The sequence below is a fragment of the Phalacrocorax aristotelis genome, chromosome 1 (genome assembly GCF_949628215.1).
Source record: "Phalacrocorax aristotelis chromosome 1, bGulAri2.1, whole genome shotgun sequence".
Classification (NCBI taxonomy): Eukaryota; Metazoa; Chordata; class Aves; order Suliformes; family Phalacrocoracidae; genus Phalacrocorax; species Phalacrocorax aristotelis.
In genome coordinates, this window is record NC_134276.1 from 39,213,675 (window position 1) to 39,232,739 (window position 19,065).

Genomic DNA, 19,065 nt, shown 5'->3' on the forward strand with positions numbered 1-19,065 from the left:
TAGGTATTTAAGATAATCAGGTAAAGAGAGAAAACCACATCACACAGATGTTTTGAACAACAAAAAGTGACATGATATCTTATAACTGACATGCAATGTGAAATCCAGAACCATGTCTTTGGTGTCTAGGCTCCATAGAAACACAAGGAATTAAGTAATACAGCAAGATACAAAATGAATCAGCATGTTGAAATTATGACATGAAAGAAGTCATAAGACACTGGTCAATATAGAAAGGTTGGATACAGATGGGGATCAAAAATCTCATGATGGAGATACATCTAGGCTCAGAGAAAGAGTTACGTTTGAAGGTGTACAAACCTGAACCATTAGCAGTTTCATCCTTTCTTTCAGAGATCTGAAAAAGTCTCACTTTTTCAAAACATAGATGAAAGATGATCTGTATTTTAATAAAGCTGTCTGGTGATTGCAACACACTCTTCTCCTTTGTACTTTACACACAGATGTGGATTTCTCGTGGTTCAGCCTCAGTTGGCAACTAAACACCACGCAGCCACTCGCTCACTCCCTCCACCCCTGTGGGATGGGGGAGAGAATTGGAAGAGCAAAAGAACTTGTGGGTTGAGATAAACACAGTTTAATAATTACCATAAAAATAATAACAACTATAATAATAATGATTATGATAATAATAACAATAACGAAAATATAATAAAATGGAAAAGGAAAAAAAAAGAACAGAAACACAAATGATACAACCGTTCACCACCCACCAACGGACGCTGCCCGTCCCCAAGCTGCAAATTGCTGCCTCCCTCCCTCCCCCGGCCTCCCAGTTAACATACTGGGCATGACATTACATGATATGGAATATCCCTTTGGTCAGTTTGGATCAATGGTCTTGGCTGTGCCCCCTCCCCTCCTGGCTTCTTGTGCACCCAGCAGAGCATGGGAAGCTGGAAAAGTCCTTGACTAGTACAAGCGGTACCCAGCAACAACCCAAACATCGGTGTGTTATCAACATTGTTTTCATACTACGTCCAAGGCACAGCACTATGGCAGCTGCAGTGAAGAAAATTAACTCTATCCCAGCTAAAACCATGACAGGATTTAATTTTCTCCTTGCTTGAAAGAACTAAAATACATTACTTCAATTTCTAGTTGCATGTTGTGGAGAAAGCAGTAAGAAATGGGATAGGGAAAAGGAAGGTGTAGTCTATTTTTTCCATGCATTGGACAGAAAGAAATTGTCAAGAATAATTTTACTGGAAGGGCAACCTTGAAGGTCCTTACTTAGGTATTTCACTTTGACCAGACAGCCATTTAAAGGTAGAAAATAGGAAAAAAATTATTGTGAATATAATGAATTTCAGCTTCCTTAATATTCTGAACACCTGAAGTTTCTCAGCTTAAGGCATTCCATCTTAATAAATTCAATATTATTATTGTTTGCACTGCATAATATTTTGAAATATGTTATGCATGGTATACTGTCAAAGAACTAAAGCAACAAAACACAAACCAAAAATACTAATGTACCTAGCACAGATAGAGACTGGAGAATGAGACACCTATTGTAATTGTGCAGCAATATTGCTACCATTTTGAGTATATTACTTCCCATTGACAAGTTGTTGTTAGTTCACTGATTTTTTTTTTTCTAAAGTACCACCAAAGTGCTCTTTACAGACAAGGTCTAACCAGAAAAAAAAACCAGTGCCACAGAATGTAATATCTGTGAAGACCACAGCCAATGGAAACTATAATTTTTACAAGTGACTGTCCATGTTGTTGTAGAATAAGAAAATTCAAGATAAAATTATAGGATACTTATCTAAAATCAATTGAGTATGCTTTTCATGTCTAAGTGCTGAGTTTGTTGTTAAGCAACAAGAAAGTAATCAATACAGAGGTACTGTTCTAAGGGGAGATTACAGAAAGCAATAATTTTTGTTTCATATTAACTTGATGTCAGTTCTGAGATTCAAAGCTACTGTCAGTCCTTGCTGTCACCACATACTTAATAAACTATCTCCCTTCAGGATAAATATTATTCTATACTTTATTGGCTATTCAAACTGTGTGCAATCAGATTGAGCTCTTAGATTTGTCGTGTTATGGTATGATGTAAAATTAATCTGAAATCAATGCAATACTCCCACTGACTTAAAATAATATTGGATCAAGACTTGTCACCTTAGTGATGCAAGTCAGATTATCTTAGATTTGTGATGAAAAAGAAATCTGTTTGTTACCTGTTTATGTAACCACAGTGTTAATATGGAAAGGAAATGTGTGGTGGCACAGCTTCTGCTCACCACATGACAGGCTGTGCACCACACAGTAAAACAGAGGTTAAGAATGGGAAAGGGGATGCTATCAACAGGAATTTTTACTCTCTGTGATTTAAGAAGATGAATAAGGACACATTTTAATTTGCTATAAACTGTTGTGTTTCATTTATGTCTGTATTGTGGAAGTGATCCACAACAGCTTATAGCAGCTGAGTATTTATCTGGCAACACCTAATTCTCATCTCCACTTACACCACCAACTGCATAGCAGTGAAGATAGGTCTGATTTACAAGCACATAAGTGAGATCAGAATCAGAGCCACAATCTTTACAACTACAGTATCAAAGCAGCGAAGTAAAACAAACACTGTTTCTCCTATAAGCTATTTTTATGGTTCCCAACTCTGTAGATGCTAAGAATCTCATATATATTAATAAATTTATCCTCACAAAGCTCATTTGAGAAAAGGGAATATTTTTAAGTTCTTTGAACAATTGTTGCTGTGGAAGAGAATCAGGTGTATTAAATGTCGAGCACCGATAATTTTATTCCCAATATTAAAAATTCATAGTCCAGAGAAACAAGAAATGAAAGGCTAAATACAGTAAAGGTCTCTCAATGTCAGTTCAGTGCTGCGTGAGCCAGTGCCACACAAAGTTCATTTGCAAATTTTTTAGAGCAGTCTTTCTTACCCTTTTTTGCGTTATCTTCAGGATAACAATCTTATCATCCACATGCCCCATCTCTGCCACTTTAGCAAAGGCTCTTTCATTGTTCCCTTCTCATTTAGCAGGGTGCAGTCCTTTGGCAGGAAATCAGTGGAATAAATGGAACCATGTTAGTGCATCCACTGAGACAGTTTAGCTAATCCTATCTTTTCCAATTCCCTGGACATAAAAAATGCTGTGGAGTGCATTGGCCTATATCTTGAGCTGCACTACTTGTTTCTGTGGTCTGACATAACAGAATAGATGTTACCAGTTATATTCAGCTCGGTGAAGCAATTAAGAGAGCTGATGCACTATGTAAGTGGTGCAGGCTGAAATAGCCAGTTTTGGGAGAAATGCTGCCTCCTGTTGCAGATATATTGAGAATACACAGGTAGTAGAAGGGCAAAGGATGAGACAATCAAGGCTGTGAGGAAATGGAGAAGGGCAGTCTGATTAGCAGATTCCAGTACATGATGGGCATCCTTTCTATGGATTCATCTTATTGTTTTCTTACCTATCGTGTTCAGGGAGGATGAAGACACTCCTAACTTTGCCTATTGCTGGGCCTTCTTCCTCTACATTTGAAGATATTCTACCTCCTTATATTCTTTCAAGGTTAGTAAAGACTAAAACGGTTAGCTTTTTATATAAAAAGTGAATCCTGACTCAGGTGAAAGTGTATGAATAACTCAAGTGCCTGAACTGGGGAACAAGTGGCAGTTGGACAACTGCAGGTTTAACGTTGGTACCTTAATTCAGATAACTGAAAGGCTTTGTATGAAGAATTTCATCAATTTTTGGTGTATATTTCTTAAGTCAGTGCAGACTGGCCAAAAGCATATCTATACAGAAGATTGTCATTTCTTCCACATTAAATTCTTGCCCCAGGGCAAACATTTTTAATTTGCATCAGTCATCCACCCACACATAGTATCTCATACCATTTGAGATGCCCTTAATTGTCCAGGATATCATCCCCACAAGGCTGACAGACATGGTAGACAACTAAGAGAGATGTGTGCTCTTCTGCACTATCAGTTGAAATACAGCAGAAGCAGCCTAGTGCATCTCAAATTACACTATTGTCCTGTGTCTGGACAACTGGACTGAGTTCCTTACTTCTCCATTTACTTACACACAGGGAAGCATTACACTCAGCTTAGTCTTCAGTCAGACTGTAGGCCGATCACTAAGACGTCTATACTTCACTACAAGGAAACTGTGCTTTCAGGGAAGACAAAAATCCGCTTGGTCATACTTGCCCTCCATAGCTCCAGGCTTTTCTATACAATCTTATTTCTTCATTGTATCTGCCACTACTCCCTTCTAGGAAATTACCTTGATGATATAGGGGGAAATGAAAAAGGTGCATTGTGCTCACTCCCAAAGTATTTATGAATTTTCCCAAGATCTTGGACACAGGCTGATGCTAGTTACAGTCAGGCCATGTTCTGGGTTGATCAAGCAGACAGAAAGATCACAGCAAAAACCCTTCTAATGCTTATATAGATGGATGTACACCTGGCACAGTGTATTCTTTATGTGTCAATGACGGCTATGACTGTATAAATGTGCATTCTAGTACAGATTTATGGATGAGAGAGATATTATCTCTAAAGGATTTCAGGCTTGTCACTTATTTTGAGAAAGCAAAAGTTTCTTCAAGATTTCTTTAATTAGCTTGGAATTCTCATTTAATGAAAAGAGCAACCAAATCTAACTGCATCCAGTTATCAATGTTTAAGTATTTTGTATATAAATGTTTATCACTGAGTATGTCTTAAAGAGGAACAGAAGTGAGAATGAAATTGTAAGCTATTAAAATTAGAACTTCTAATTAATAGTATTTGTATATCAAAATATATGGAACTAGAATTTAGGGGGAAAAAACCCCAAACCAAAACAACATCCTTAAGTCACTCATATTCTGAACTGAACTTATGGCATGAGCTTATGTTTGTTTTTCAAGATAAAAGATGTTCCACAGTTGCCATTTGACTCAGGAGTGGAGACTTCGAAACACAGGGTTTAAAAAGGTCTCTCTCTGTTCTTGTTTTCAGAATAACTTGTTGGGGTTTGTGGTGGGTTTTTTTTGTTTTGTTTTGTTCTGTTTTGTTTTGTTTTGTTTTGTTTTAATCTAACAACTTAGCCAACCACTAGTGTCTGGGTTTCTGAACATTTCTCTAATTGCTTTCCTACTAAAAGTAGCTGTCAGTCAGACATGACCAGAAGAGGTTTATCTAGGGCATTGCAGACCATTATATCCCATTATCTACAAGAAGGCACTTGGATTGAGAATTGAGTTAAGTCACACTGTAATTACTATCTTTCTCACTGTCCTTTTACAAACTTTATCATTGTGTTTCTACCTTCAAAAAGAACTGCCTGAATGACCCATTTTTCAGTCACGTGGTCGGTAGTTTAAAAATTTTAAAGGACAGCACGCTAATGAAATTCCTGACATTAACTTCTACAAATGTTCAAGCAATTTCTGAACTGCTTTTTAAAAAATCAACCCAAGATTTATGAGCTATGTTTTTTATATATCCTACTGCAAAATCAAAGATGGTAACAGCTGTGATAAGCGTTTGTTTATAAGATGCATTTGCTTTGAAAAAGACTAGTCCATGCTCTTTTAGCACACTTCACTAATTATTTTGTGCTTACTTTTGCATACAAGTAATTTTCTCTTTCTCTGTCTATAAATTGGACAATAAAAGATCTTTATTAAAAGTTTTCTCTGTTACTAATGCTAGCTGAGCTTCTAATTGGTATATACATTGATTTTTTTAGCAAAACTTGTTAACATTTGTAACTTGTTAAGAAAACATTTAGACAAAAGAAAAGCAATACTTGCTTGTTTGTACATATAAAAAGGATATATAAATATAAATAGGAGTTTGTAATGGGCAATTTTAAAAGGTTTGGGAGCTTGATTTAAATTCACATACAAAGAACTTTGCTGAGCTATCTGAGCTGTCTAAATCCCTGAGGTCTGCAAAAATTGAGTCTGGAAAACTTAAGAGAACAGACTTTTCTCCTGGTGCCAGCTGGTTTGGAAGTAGTGAAAATAGTTTTTCTTATCTTATTTAGCACTAGTTCTGGACAGATTAAAAAGTGTAGACGAAAGCAAAATGAACAATAGTAGCAAAACCAAAACAAATATTATGGACATTTAAAAAATATTTAGTTTCAGTCTAAGACTTTTGTTATCTTTTGGTCCTTGATATATCCAGCTACAGCCACATACATCCCTTATAGGTATATCTATAATTATTTAAAACATATAGGAATATCCAGTAACTCTTGTTAATCTGATGTCAGTGGAAACTTTACCATTGACTTCAGTGCAGATGGATTGAATCTTCACATACTAATGTCATTTCATATACATCATTTCAGGGTTTATAATTTCAAGAATGATCTACTTCTGTGAAGCAATCAAGATTCCAGTGCAAAGATATTATTGCATATAAAAGGTATAGTCTAAGATGTATTCTCTGCTAAAACACATAAAGGTAACTACCCCTTTTTAGCTGTTCCACAGATTTCCTGTGTAAATAGGGAAAATCACTGAGTATCAGATTTATTACATTTAAAGTTAGGTACCTTACCCTTGGTAAGGTACATGTACCTCCCAAGCTAATTCCCTTCTTCTTCAGGTAACTAAAATAGTGAGGACAAAAATCACCTTTTGGAGCTGCTTGCATCTCCCACTGATAATTGACAAATTTAAGCTTTGGCTGAAATGAAACCCAGTTTTATTTTTTCCATGTCTCAATGCCCCTTTCTTTAAGGTCCAGACAATGCCCTTTTCTTCAAAAGGTCTTGCTGGAAAGCTCTCTAGGATTCTAGTTTTACCATAGAAGTTGCCATCTAATAATCACCATAATGACTGGTGATTCATTTTAGCTTTTCAATTATACAGCTTTTCTAAATATTTTAAAAATATAAATGTTTGATACATTAACCCAGAAAAGTTTAAGAAGCTGTTGCATACCACAGTACTAGGAGAGAGAATAAATCCCAAGGATAACAGCTAAGATATCTGCTACTGCATTTCTCTGTGTGCTGAATTCAGCAAGATTATGTATCTTATTAATGCCATCTTCTTAGAGATCCTTTGTGTTCAAATAGCATCCATATCTTTTTTGGTAAGTTTGACAAGCTGTCACTACTAACTTACACCCTGCCTACTTTAATTTCCCAAATAGAAATACTACAGATTTCTTGCCATTCTTTCCTTTCTCCATTTTCTTCTGAATATGTTCAGATTTTGACTTCATGTAAAACTGATTTAAACAGCCCATGTCAGTACAAACAAATGAAATTTTTAAGTCAGCTACTTTCCTCCTCCTGTCCCATTTGTGATACTGTCAGTAAAAGTAGCCCAGACCACAAAGATATCTTTTCTCTGAAAAAAAAATCCATAATCCCCCCAGTCTAACTAGTTTTTCCTCAGAAATGATAGGTAGGAGGCCATTTTGTTATGTACTCTTTTGAGAGAAAACATACTTGAATGGTTTTTGAAGCAATTCACAGCACAAGGCTGCAAACAGGCATCTTTCTGGTACTTCCACGTCAAATCTAATTTGTACTGAGTGAATTCAAACATTTAAATTTTTACAAGGCACTGATCTAACTTAGTTATTTACATTAGTTGCATGTCATATAGTAAAGTGGTTGTATTTGCTGCATCAAATTAAAGTTTTTTAATACTAAAAAACCCTGCCTGCTTTTTTTTTTACTGAAGGAGTCACTTGACTTTATTTTGTTATTGCCAAACACATGAGCTTGCCTCTATCTACATTTTCTACTACAGAAACTCTATTCAATGAAGTTTTTGTGAAGGCTTATGAACAAAAAGTTTAGAATATAGTTACAATGATGAGAATTATGGATAAGAAGAAAGTATACACCTGGTTAAAAAAAAGCCAACACTTTTAACTCCCATTTAATGATTTTTAAATCTCCCTTGATCAGTTAAAACTGATCAGTTACATCAATCCTCTGAATTCTCAAAGATCTTTTAAAAGAACATTATGTTTTTCTACACAAAATAAATTGGGCTTATCTAGATTAGTCTTATAACCAGGCAGAGAGAAGAAAGATTACATGAAACATTATATTTTATGCAGAATTTCCTGGATGCTTTCTTCCAAGGAGATCATAGAGTATGATTATAATTGCCTATTTACCTAAAATCCATTTCTATAGGTTTTATCAAATTTAATAAACATAGAGCTGATCATATGTATTTTAACACTTTTTGCTTTGTTAACAAGGGGATGCATAATGGTTTTATGCTTGGCTGGTGAACAGTAATACTGTTTTTGACTTTCTCAGGTAGTTCAGGGTTCTTCTGCCCTCAGAGTCATTCACATTTGGAGTAGTATCAAACAAATATCAAACTTGTCATCATGTTGCATCAGCATTTTCAAGCTGATGTCAGGGCTCTGAGTGTATTAATAAGCATTAATGGGCCTGACTAGCCTCACCTGAGGCTTCCAGCCACACCTCTGGGTCCAAAGGCTCCATTTCAGTTCCTCCTGGGGCTACGAGCCCCTTCCTCAGCTATGTTGGAAGAGTGTTGATTTTCTGCTCAGCCACAGCCATTCCCTTGCCTGGCCATAGAGCCCCATCATCAGAACCCCCATCTGTAGGCTGACTTCTTGGCCTTATTTTGTTCCGATGCCATAATGAGGGACCTGTCCCAGACCAAAGCCTAACTCTGACCTATTGACTGACTTTCAGGCTTGACTTTGGCCCTGCTTTGTCCCTATGGTATGTACTTATGGCCAGACTCCTGGCTCCACCTGGGCACTATCTCCAGATCTACCTTTTTCCCTCACTGTGTACTGTAGGGTGGGCCATGGCTGACAAGGACCTGTTCTGCCAGCCCCCTTGGGTATCACCCTCATCTCCTGGTGTTCTTAAGGAGCAGCTGGCTCTTGCTGCTCCTTAACAATTGATTCTGGATGAAATACATATTAGTTCTGCACTAAGATATAGCTGAGTGTACATAATTAATATTGAACTAATGCAACAAGGATGCAGGTATACTTTCAGATAATTTACCAAATTGCTTTCTAGAAGTAGCATGTCTAAATTTAAAGTTTCTGCTAATCTCTGCCTGAAAATAATACCCCTGCTTTTTTGGTCTTAACATACCTGAAATGCAATACCATGGTGAATTCAAAGCCTGTAAAAATCCCCAAACAACACTGAAAGCTTGAAGATGTGATCTAACTTTAACTTTTTTCCATTAATTAAAAACCTTGGTATTCAGGAAATACCTATAAAACACATACTTATAAAACACTTTACATATGACGTTCACTTTTTAAAATAATAAAAAAAAAATAGACTGCTTCCACCATGAAGTACTCAGATTTGCAAATAAATGCATTTCGTAGTTGATGATGGAAAATATTTTTTCCCTTCTTGTTCTTTGCCTTAATATTTTACATGTAACTTTTAATATGTGCAGACCAAAAGAGGTCTATATTTTATAGAATCTAAATAATTTTTCAGATTCAGGCCAACCTATTCAGATAGTATCATAAAATTGCACCAGAAATTGAGGAATTGATATTGTTTTCTTTTACCAATGTTACTGAACCTGTTCTGAGCCACTGGTGGGATGTGAGATTTCAAAAAAGGAATCAATATTTTACCAGCTCCCAAATACAGTCACCACCTAAGATACACAGACAACATGAAAATATTTATCATTACGGGTAAACTCTGATAATTCAAAACATTGTATTCATTTAAATGCTAACGCATATTTCTGTAATCATCCCTCACAATTCTTTCTCTTCATTCTCAGGCAATAACAATATACAGGAAATTCTGAGCACTTTTTCTTGAGGAAAATAAAAGGTAACTTTTCAACTGAAATCAATGCTCTTCCTTACCGATATTCCACCCCTTCTTTCTCTAAAGTAAGTACTCACTCACTGAGGTTATTATTTTCTTATCCTCATTCATGTCATGTCATATCTAAACCAACAAGCCATACTTATTTCTGGCAGATGATTCTAAACTAAAAGTCCAGGAATCGAATAGTTCTAGAAAAAAAATCCTACAGATGAAAAAAGTCATAAAATCACAGTTGCGGCTTAGACAGGCTTCTTTGGAAAGTGTCTGAAGTAGGATGTTAGAAAAAATTTTACGGCTCTAGCAACCTGCTAAGGAAAGGAGTTCTGTGAATAAATATTACAGCTGTTGGGATAAAAGAGATAGCTAGGGTCACCGGCAGCATGCAAAGGATAACAGATAAGTGGAGAGGGAGAGAATTACTTCAGTACTTCACAGTAAACCTTGAACTCCATTATTGACCAGGTCAGTGATATATTGACATTCAGAAACTGCAAATGCAGTAAAAATGAAAAAATCTTTAAAATAAAAGACATTTATTAGATCAGAATAGAAGGAAATATACTGTTTATAGGCAGTAGACGTGCAGCATAGCTGGATACCTGTCTAGCAAGATTAGTTACATTAATTAAGCTATCAAAGAAGCCCTACTACTCATTCAGGTTAACATCAAGAAACAAGCAGTGGGTCCTTAAGGAGAAATTTTATCAAAAAAATTAATATAAATGCATCATTGTTCAAGATCATTTTGACTGAAGACGTATATGGTAAGAATTGCCAGCATATTGGTGAAAAAGCAATGCAGAAAACCCAAACTATGTCACTAAAATCTTCATGCTAGCAGTCTGAATCTGAATGACTTGTTAGCAGTTTCATTATCCCTGTGCAGCTATTTGTGTTTTAAAACTCAATTAAAAAGAAATCAGCAACAAAAAGATTTTACAGATTTTTAGAACATCAAATCAGCAGTTGTACTTGGCCATTCAGATAGTTTCTTATTCAAGTGATAATCAAAATGGGTTATGCTGAATGCTGATTAGATTCAGTCATTGGTTTTTCAATACAATATTTTTTCCCCTAAAAAATATTTATTTGTCAACATTAAAAATTTCCTCGGTAATATTAAAACCTTATGTCTTAGCAAACAGACAAACACACAAACAAACCCCAACAAAATAGTTCCTTTGCTCTTATATGTTGTTATATTACAGTGATTAAACATTAGCTGGGAAGGAGCCAACTTCTCGGACTCCTCCTCTTGTAATCTTGCAGCGGTAGGATGAGAAAAAAAGAAGTTGGATCATGGGAAATACTGATTAGATATTAAGAAAAAAATTATCATGGGGATGCTTAAATAATTGAACAGGTTTCTCAGAGAGGTTGTAGGATGTCTGTCCTTAAAATTGTTCAAGACTCAATTACGACAGGCCTGAGAATCTCGATCTAATTAGATGTGCTTTGAGCAGGGAGTGAGCTAAATAGCCTCCAAGGGTTCTTTCTAAAATAAATAATCCTATGACTTTATGATTTTGAGAATGATGTGATTTTTGGTCAAAACTAGGGAGGCGTACCAGTTACAGTAGAACTATCAATCCTGTGTTGAGGACTACTACCTGGAACACCTGTACAGAAGTCTCTACCTGATTTTTTTTTTTTTTTTTTAAAAAAGGCTTGATCTACAATTCTTTATGTCTTAAAGTTGCCTAGTGTAGGAATCTAGTTTTCAAAAGATATAATTTTTTATTTAATGAAGAATGGGAACATTTTCCTAAACCTAAAAATGAGTGTCATGAAATAATCTTTTCATGCTTCAATCTGTGTCTTTACTTTTTAGGAAATTTTTATATGAGTGAAAAACAAAACATTTCCCAGGAACTGATGTGTTCCCAAGGACTGAGGAATCAGGAAGCTATTTTTGTAAAGCTACTTGCAATAAATCTGTTTCATATAGTATTTTTAAATAATCAGATTCTATTGTTTATTCCCCTTCTAATTTGGTTGGCTTATATTTATTGTCTTACTGTTTGTTCCATATGTTTGAACTTTATGAAATTTATACTTTATTTTTCTTTCTTCAAGCACATTTTTTTCACCCTGGCTTCAACCCTCTTTTTCTAATACCCTTCTTCCTTTTCTGATGCACATCTGGAATTCTATGTTTCTCAAATTTTTAATCTTTTAGCCAGCTTTCAGTTTACCTTGTTTTGCACCTTCTTAGTAAATCTTATCATTCTGTGAAACTATGGATATTTCTGGACGTCACAGGAACTTCACTTTTATATCTAAAGCAAATATTATTAACTCTCTGAAACAAAATAAGATTTGGTAGGAAATATAACTCAGCCAATTTTCTTGATTTTCAGGTACATAGAATCACTTTTAGCATAAAATTTTATTTACTTTTTGACATCCTAAATGGGTGCAAAAAAGACACCAGAGTTATTAGTTACTCCTGAGTTCACTTTAGAAACAGATGCGTCTAAAAAGAAAAACAATATATTCAGCTGTACAACAGAATACAAAGTTTACTTATTGATTATAACATTGTAAATAAAGTTAAAAAGGAATTAGAAAATAATCCAGTAAAATCAGAAAATGCCACTGAGACCTAAAACTAATCTCTTTCTTACTTGTCCTTTTGGAACACCCTGAGATAGCCCTCTTCAAAAGCTACTCAGCTGCATCTTGTCCTGACTGTACTGTTTTCTGAAGAGAACACTCTGTCTGTCACTCCTATTCTAGTTATATTAAAATCCTAGCTTTATTATCAGAATGCAATGATCTTCAGAATATCTCCTAGGACCTTCAGTTTTTGTTTCTCCTCATTAATGAATTTAAGATGTGCTTGTAGTTTTCATTAGTCATGGTCTTTTCTGAGAACACAAGTGAAGGACTGATGAAACCTGTCTGAAGCTGAAAAACATATATAACAATATATTACTATAATTACTTCTGCTAGGTTCACCTTCATGATTTTGAAATCAGTGGTATTGTGATCTCTCTGACCGCTCTGACCACAGACAGCAAGATTTGTCATAGGAAATTTTTCCCACCTTCAAAAAGGTTCATAACCTGTTTTTTTCTAATAAGGAAATATAATTTATCTAATGTGTTGTATTTTCACAAGCTGGATTACTATGTTGCATTTCCATTTCCACATACATAGTCTATTATTAACACAGATGACCAGATTTTCTTCTGAAGTGACTACCCAGTCATCCTGACGTCATTACCTGTGATCAGTTTGGCAGTTCAATCTGTGTGCAGTGTACAGATTCCTCCAATTCTCACGTTTTCTTCAATTCTACTAAAAAAATAGCTTTAAAGATAACGGCTCCATAGGCAAATGATACACACAGTGACCTGAAGGGTCTATCAGCTATGTGTTAGGGTTACTTAGTATAGAAGTTATTGGGGGAGATTTGTTTTTCCTAGCATAATAATTTAAACTTTGGCTTTAATATTTAAAATCTTAAGTCTCAGTTCATCTTTATTCAATTAAAAGAAAATTCGTAGAGGACAATACATTTTATCTTAAAATATGTGCCCAAGGAAGGTCAGATGAATTTTTATTTTGATACGTTTGTTCCTCTTTCAAATCTTAAATGGAAACGTACATGCCTAATTTTTTTCAGATATCTAAATTTAAGTGATTCCCACTTACCCATGTCAGTCCATGCTTGCTCTTTATCATATGTAATAAAAGAACATAGAAATAATTCAATATGTCTGGCTATAGGTAGAGGAAAAAGGCTCCTCTGGAGAAGGATGGGGGTAAATAATCTCTTGGATTAGCTCCTTCTTCCTTTTTAACTGAAGATCTCCACAGGTAATGGTCTACAGAAGCTACACTGCTATTCAAATCACTGGAAGATCCTAACTGTGGCACCAGTGGAGGTTTCATAATAAAGTCAGCATAATCTAAAGGAAATTGCTATGGCATTATTTGCTTTTGCAGCCGAAGACCCTCCTCAGCCACTGCAGGAAAATATGCTGTATTTTGAGATCTGTTCAATTTCAGCTGTAAGCAACACCTGCAGCATAGGCCACAGGTTATGCCTGTAATACACCATCATAACCTGTGGTGTACATGTTGCCATAGACAGTCTTGTCTAATGGACTGGAATATATTTTAGAAATATATTTGTGAAAAACAAACGAAGAAATACACATGAACACCACACACTCTTGGACAAAAGACTGAAAATAGGAATTATTTATCCTTACACAGCAAGATTGGACAAGCTGTCACAGGTTTTGATACATAGTCTTAAAGATTTGTGACATGAAATGCGTTGCCTACTGTTACACAAAGGGGTAAATGTTAGATATTCTGCCAAATTTATCCCAACAAATGTGTTTTTCATTCCAGAATGCCTTCTCCAAGTTGCCGCTCAATCTGTTTACCCAAGCATCCCACCACAGCTGGCATAGTCTCCTCTCTCCTTTTGGCCAAGTAAGTAACTTTTCATTCCAATCTCTGTTTAAAACACACTTTTATCAGCTGGCATTCCAACATTTGTCTACAGTTCCATGTTTACTGCATGCCATTGGCTGGCACGTGAACAAAATATTAACTACAAAACTAACACATCTAAAAATTTTTTTTAAGTTGATATTTTCTGAAGTAAACAAAAATACTCCAAGGATTCCAAGATAAACTTCAAACAAGCAACTGAAATACTTTCCTCCCTTCAGACAATCCATAAGTCTCCTTTATCCCTTCTGTTGCCATGGGTAAATTGAGTCACTTCCATGAAAAGGTATCTTCAGGCCCATAGCTGAAGTACTTAAGAACCTAGTCAGCCTAAGATCCCTCTAAAAATGAATCGGGAAAAAAAGAGAAGTCTCTAATCTCTCTCTTTGTTTCCATCAACTGTCCAGGAATGTGTATGTGCTTTTGCTATATTTAAATGAAATTAATCTCAATGTGTTTTAAACAGATTTTGAATACCCGGAACAAAATCCTGGCACATATGAAATCAATTAAAAACACACACTAATTCCACTGCAACACAATTTTCAGTCCTTGAGAATCTTATATAGAAAATATTAGCTGAGGTCCATATTTACCTGTAATGTTTAAAAAATAATACTTACTCCCACTGCTCCCAGAAAAATCAACAATCAACTGAACAGAAAAAAAAACCAGAACAAAAAAAACCCTGAAACCCCAAGATAGTAATTCTTTGGGACTCCAGCTACTCTTTTATATTGTTTTCCTTGCTTGAGTAAATTTTGGAGATTACTTTGACATAACTGCTGAACTATTATAGTTTACTCTAAACAAACAAATGAAAAACAAACAAAAATCCACCGCGAAGATGAAACTATGTGCAAAAGATCTTAAAAATTATTAATTATGAAAATTATTGGGTTTCAGTGCTATTGGTGCACATAGGACATCTCCACCTTAGAAAATTAAGGTAGCCTGCAATTCATGATCTAAGGTAGACAATTAAAACCTGACTATTTCAGACATTTAATATACAAGTATTATGAAATGTCTTTAGAATTGGCTGCATCACAGGCTCCTGACTGGGATCTTTTCATTGTAACTCCTGAATAAGCCTAAAACTGTACAACCGAAATAACTAAGCTGGGAAAAATCATTGACTGGGACTGTAAAACTCTGGGTCAGCTGCATCCACGAATTTTCTTAAAGCTAGCTGGAAACTACCAAGTCCACACATATTTCAAACTTTGGATGTCCCAGCCTGTACAGCTATGTAATTTGGAAAGCACAGACATTCGTTTCATGATGGTCTCCATTTGTAACAATGTGACTGGTCTTTTACTAGTGCTCTGGTATCCTTTGGGTTTGTCTGGTGTTCATAGTTGACAGGTCACAATTTCCCACTCTCTGGAGTGTTGCTGGGCAGTGACCATTCAAATCAAGTTAGTATCACTGAGGCACTGGGAGCTATATCACATGGCTAGGAAGCAATCCATTTAGTGACACTAGCTTACTTTGTGATTTCAGCAGGTTCTTTCATTTTTCCAGCTGGTAAATGAGAATAGCAGGTGTTTGTCTCCTTTGCTGAGGTGCCAGAAAAAGCCAGTTCTGTTCTAGGTGAAGAATTAATGGTAAGGCATTGCTTTACAGAAAGACAAGATAAAGAATATTTACATATAGACCACAAGAGAGAGAAAAGGTGAAGTTGAAAATGGAGAATACTGGTGAAGTTAAGATAATCAGTTACATCATTATACATATGTGGTTGAGCATTAGGAATGAAACTCATGAGATAGAAGGTATAGTGGTCAGCATCCCACTGGTTAAATTTTAGTCTCTTTTTTTGGGAAGGAAGTCAATAAATTTAAGTTATGTCATGAAAGAAGATAGCTCAATGCTGGAGACAAACATCCGAAAAAGCTGACATTCTGTCCATGACTGTCCAAAGAGAAAATAGTAAACTAATAGATGTGTTTGAAAATCCACCTAATTTCCAAAGCCGAGGGGTTCCTTTGCAGCCCTTATAAGGTAATAATTTCAGACTTAAATCTATGATCCCTTTCAGCTTAAGCAGCAAAATCATGTGTAGTGATGAGAGTGAAAAGTTGTATTATAAAATGCATGCAGTGGAGGTGTTAATGACATCCACTGGCTTAGAAAAAAACTAAAAATTAGAGAAGCAATCAGGATGAGGACAACCTGGGTTCAATGTCCTTCACTGCTGATAAAAACTCACCTCCTAGAGTTCTCTGAAATTTTGTAAAAATCTTTAAAATCTAAGCAACAGTGCTTTATGTCCTAACTTTTCTGTTATGGAGGCAAGAATGCAAGCCTCATATCCAGAGACAAAACATTGGTCAGTGCAGCAATGGAGGATTTTTGTAGCTCAGTGATTTAAGTTTTCACTTGCAAGTAGTGAGTCATGGTCTCCTCTCAATGCCTTTTTTCCGTATAGCATTTCAGTGTTTAAAAACATATTTTTGCTGTATAGTCAGAGGTCTCCCCTCAACCAGAAGAATACTTCACTGTGGATTAAAGAGGCCTATACACCCTGGTTTTCTTTCTGTTCTTGTGAATCCTCTGTTCTTGGCTGCACAATGGAGTGATTATAAGAGTGGCAAAGAAAAGTATTTCCTTCTCTCTGCTCTAACCTCTGATGGGACATTTTGCTGAGAAATAGAAGAACAGAAACTTTGTGTTCAAGGAAGCATAAACCTTACATCTCTGTTTGCTAGGTAAAGTGGCGCAGCATCAGTAACAGATAAAACTCTGTCCATCCCTGGATGTAGACTCAGGTTGGTCTGGAGTGGGGATGACATGTAGGAAAGACAGTGCACACCTAGACCTCATCCTAGTGTGATTTCAGGATGTGTTTGTCTTTTGTTAACACCCTTATTACGTAAACTAATTAGGTAGATTTTTCCTGAATTGGATTCAACATGGTTCATGTTGTAATTCTGCTTTATGAGAATTGGTGTTAAAGCTATTAAATTTCCTTCATCACTTTTTGAATATTATGCTGAAGATCCAGGATATTTTAATTCAATAGAAATTTGCTTTCCAGACAGAAATTTTTATTTTACTTACAGAGGCTGGTGTGTACAAAGAATTGCTAAGTATGTTGTAATTCTGCAAGTAGAATGAGGTAATAAATGTTTCATGGAGGAAAAAAGGTCAGCTTGACCAAACCGCTTTTTGTTTTGTTATATTTTAATGGATGTAAATGTGGAGAATGCTTTTAAGGAAAGTGTTTTGTAATGTTGTGGTTTTATGTCACAAGTTTATAGCTTGATTCTTTTACACTACTTTTTTTTCTGGATAATACAATGGAGCTGGAGTCACAGTGATGCTTTCTGTAATAGAAATGGAGAATTAGGCCATGAAAATGTATTTATTCTTTATTGTAAATATTTTAAAGGCTCAACTACATGTTTAAGAGCTTTTTTTGTGGTAATACATTTGATAACTGCAGCTGTTCCTAAAGGATATAGTAGGAAAGATGGCTGAAACACAGACAAATCCCATCAGTATTTGTGGCAAAATATAAATATTTAAATTTTATACAGTGTTCCTGTGAATGCATCAGTATCCATCTGAAAAATGTATATGTCTGTATATCTCTGTCAAACAAAATTGTGTATGGATTGCTTTAAAACAGAAATAAAAGATCACAAAGACTTTTTTTTTTTTTTTAGTAAAAAAAGCTAGTTGTCGTCTGCAGGTCTTTGAATAATCCTGTCTTGGAACCTTTCTCAGTAGGCCTCTGCCTATTGAGGGCTAAAACTGCCCAGTTCTGGCACTCCCTATGCTCTGGCCCTGTTGTGATAAGCCAGCACCCATTAAAAAAAAATAGACATACTGTCCTGGTTTCAGCTGGGTTAGAGTTAATTTTCTTCATAGTAGCTGGAATAATGCTGTGGTTAGGATTTAGGATCAGAATAACATTGATAACACACTGATGTTTTAGCTGTTGCTAAGTAGTGCTTACACTAGTCAAGGACTTTTTCAGCTCCCCGTGCTCTACAAATGCACAAGGGGACACAGCCAGGACAGCTGATCCAAACTGGCCAAAGGGATATTCCATACCATATGACGTCATGCTCAGTATATAAAGCTGGTGGAAGAAGAAGGAAGGGGGGACATTTGGAGTGATGGCGTTTGTCTTCCCAAGTAACCGTTACACATGATGGAGCCCTGCTTTCCTGGGGATGGCTGAACACCTGCCTGATGATGAGGAGTGAATGAATTCCTTCTTTTGCTTTGCTTGCATGTGCCACTTTTCCTTTACCTATTAAACTGCCTTCATCTCAACCCACAAGTCTTCTCCCTTTTATTCTTCTGATTCTCTCCCCCATCCCACAGTAGGGGAGTGAGCGAGCAGCTGCGTGGTGCTTAGTTGCCAGCTGGGATTAAACCACAGCAGTCCTTTTTGGCACCTAACATGGGGCCATAAGGGTTTGAGATAGTAATAGTTGCTGGTTACAGCTTTGACTCATCTGTTCTCAATATTGGTTTATCTGATATGCAGCATGCTCTTGTTTTTGCTGTACATGTTAAAGGTTGGTGTTGGCTTTTGTAGTTTGCTGTCCTCTGCTGTTAATAGCAATATTTTGTCTAGGAGATTTGATATGAAAACACTGGCCTTGAGTTTTATATGGTATTTGGTGTTTACGCTGAAGTCATTACTGTACTTCGGGTACCAACTCATGGACACAATTAGCAATTATGCCTTCTCCTCTGAGAAGTTTTTTTATGGAGGAA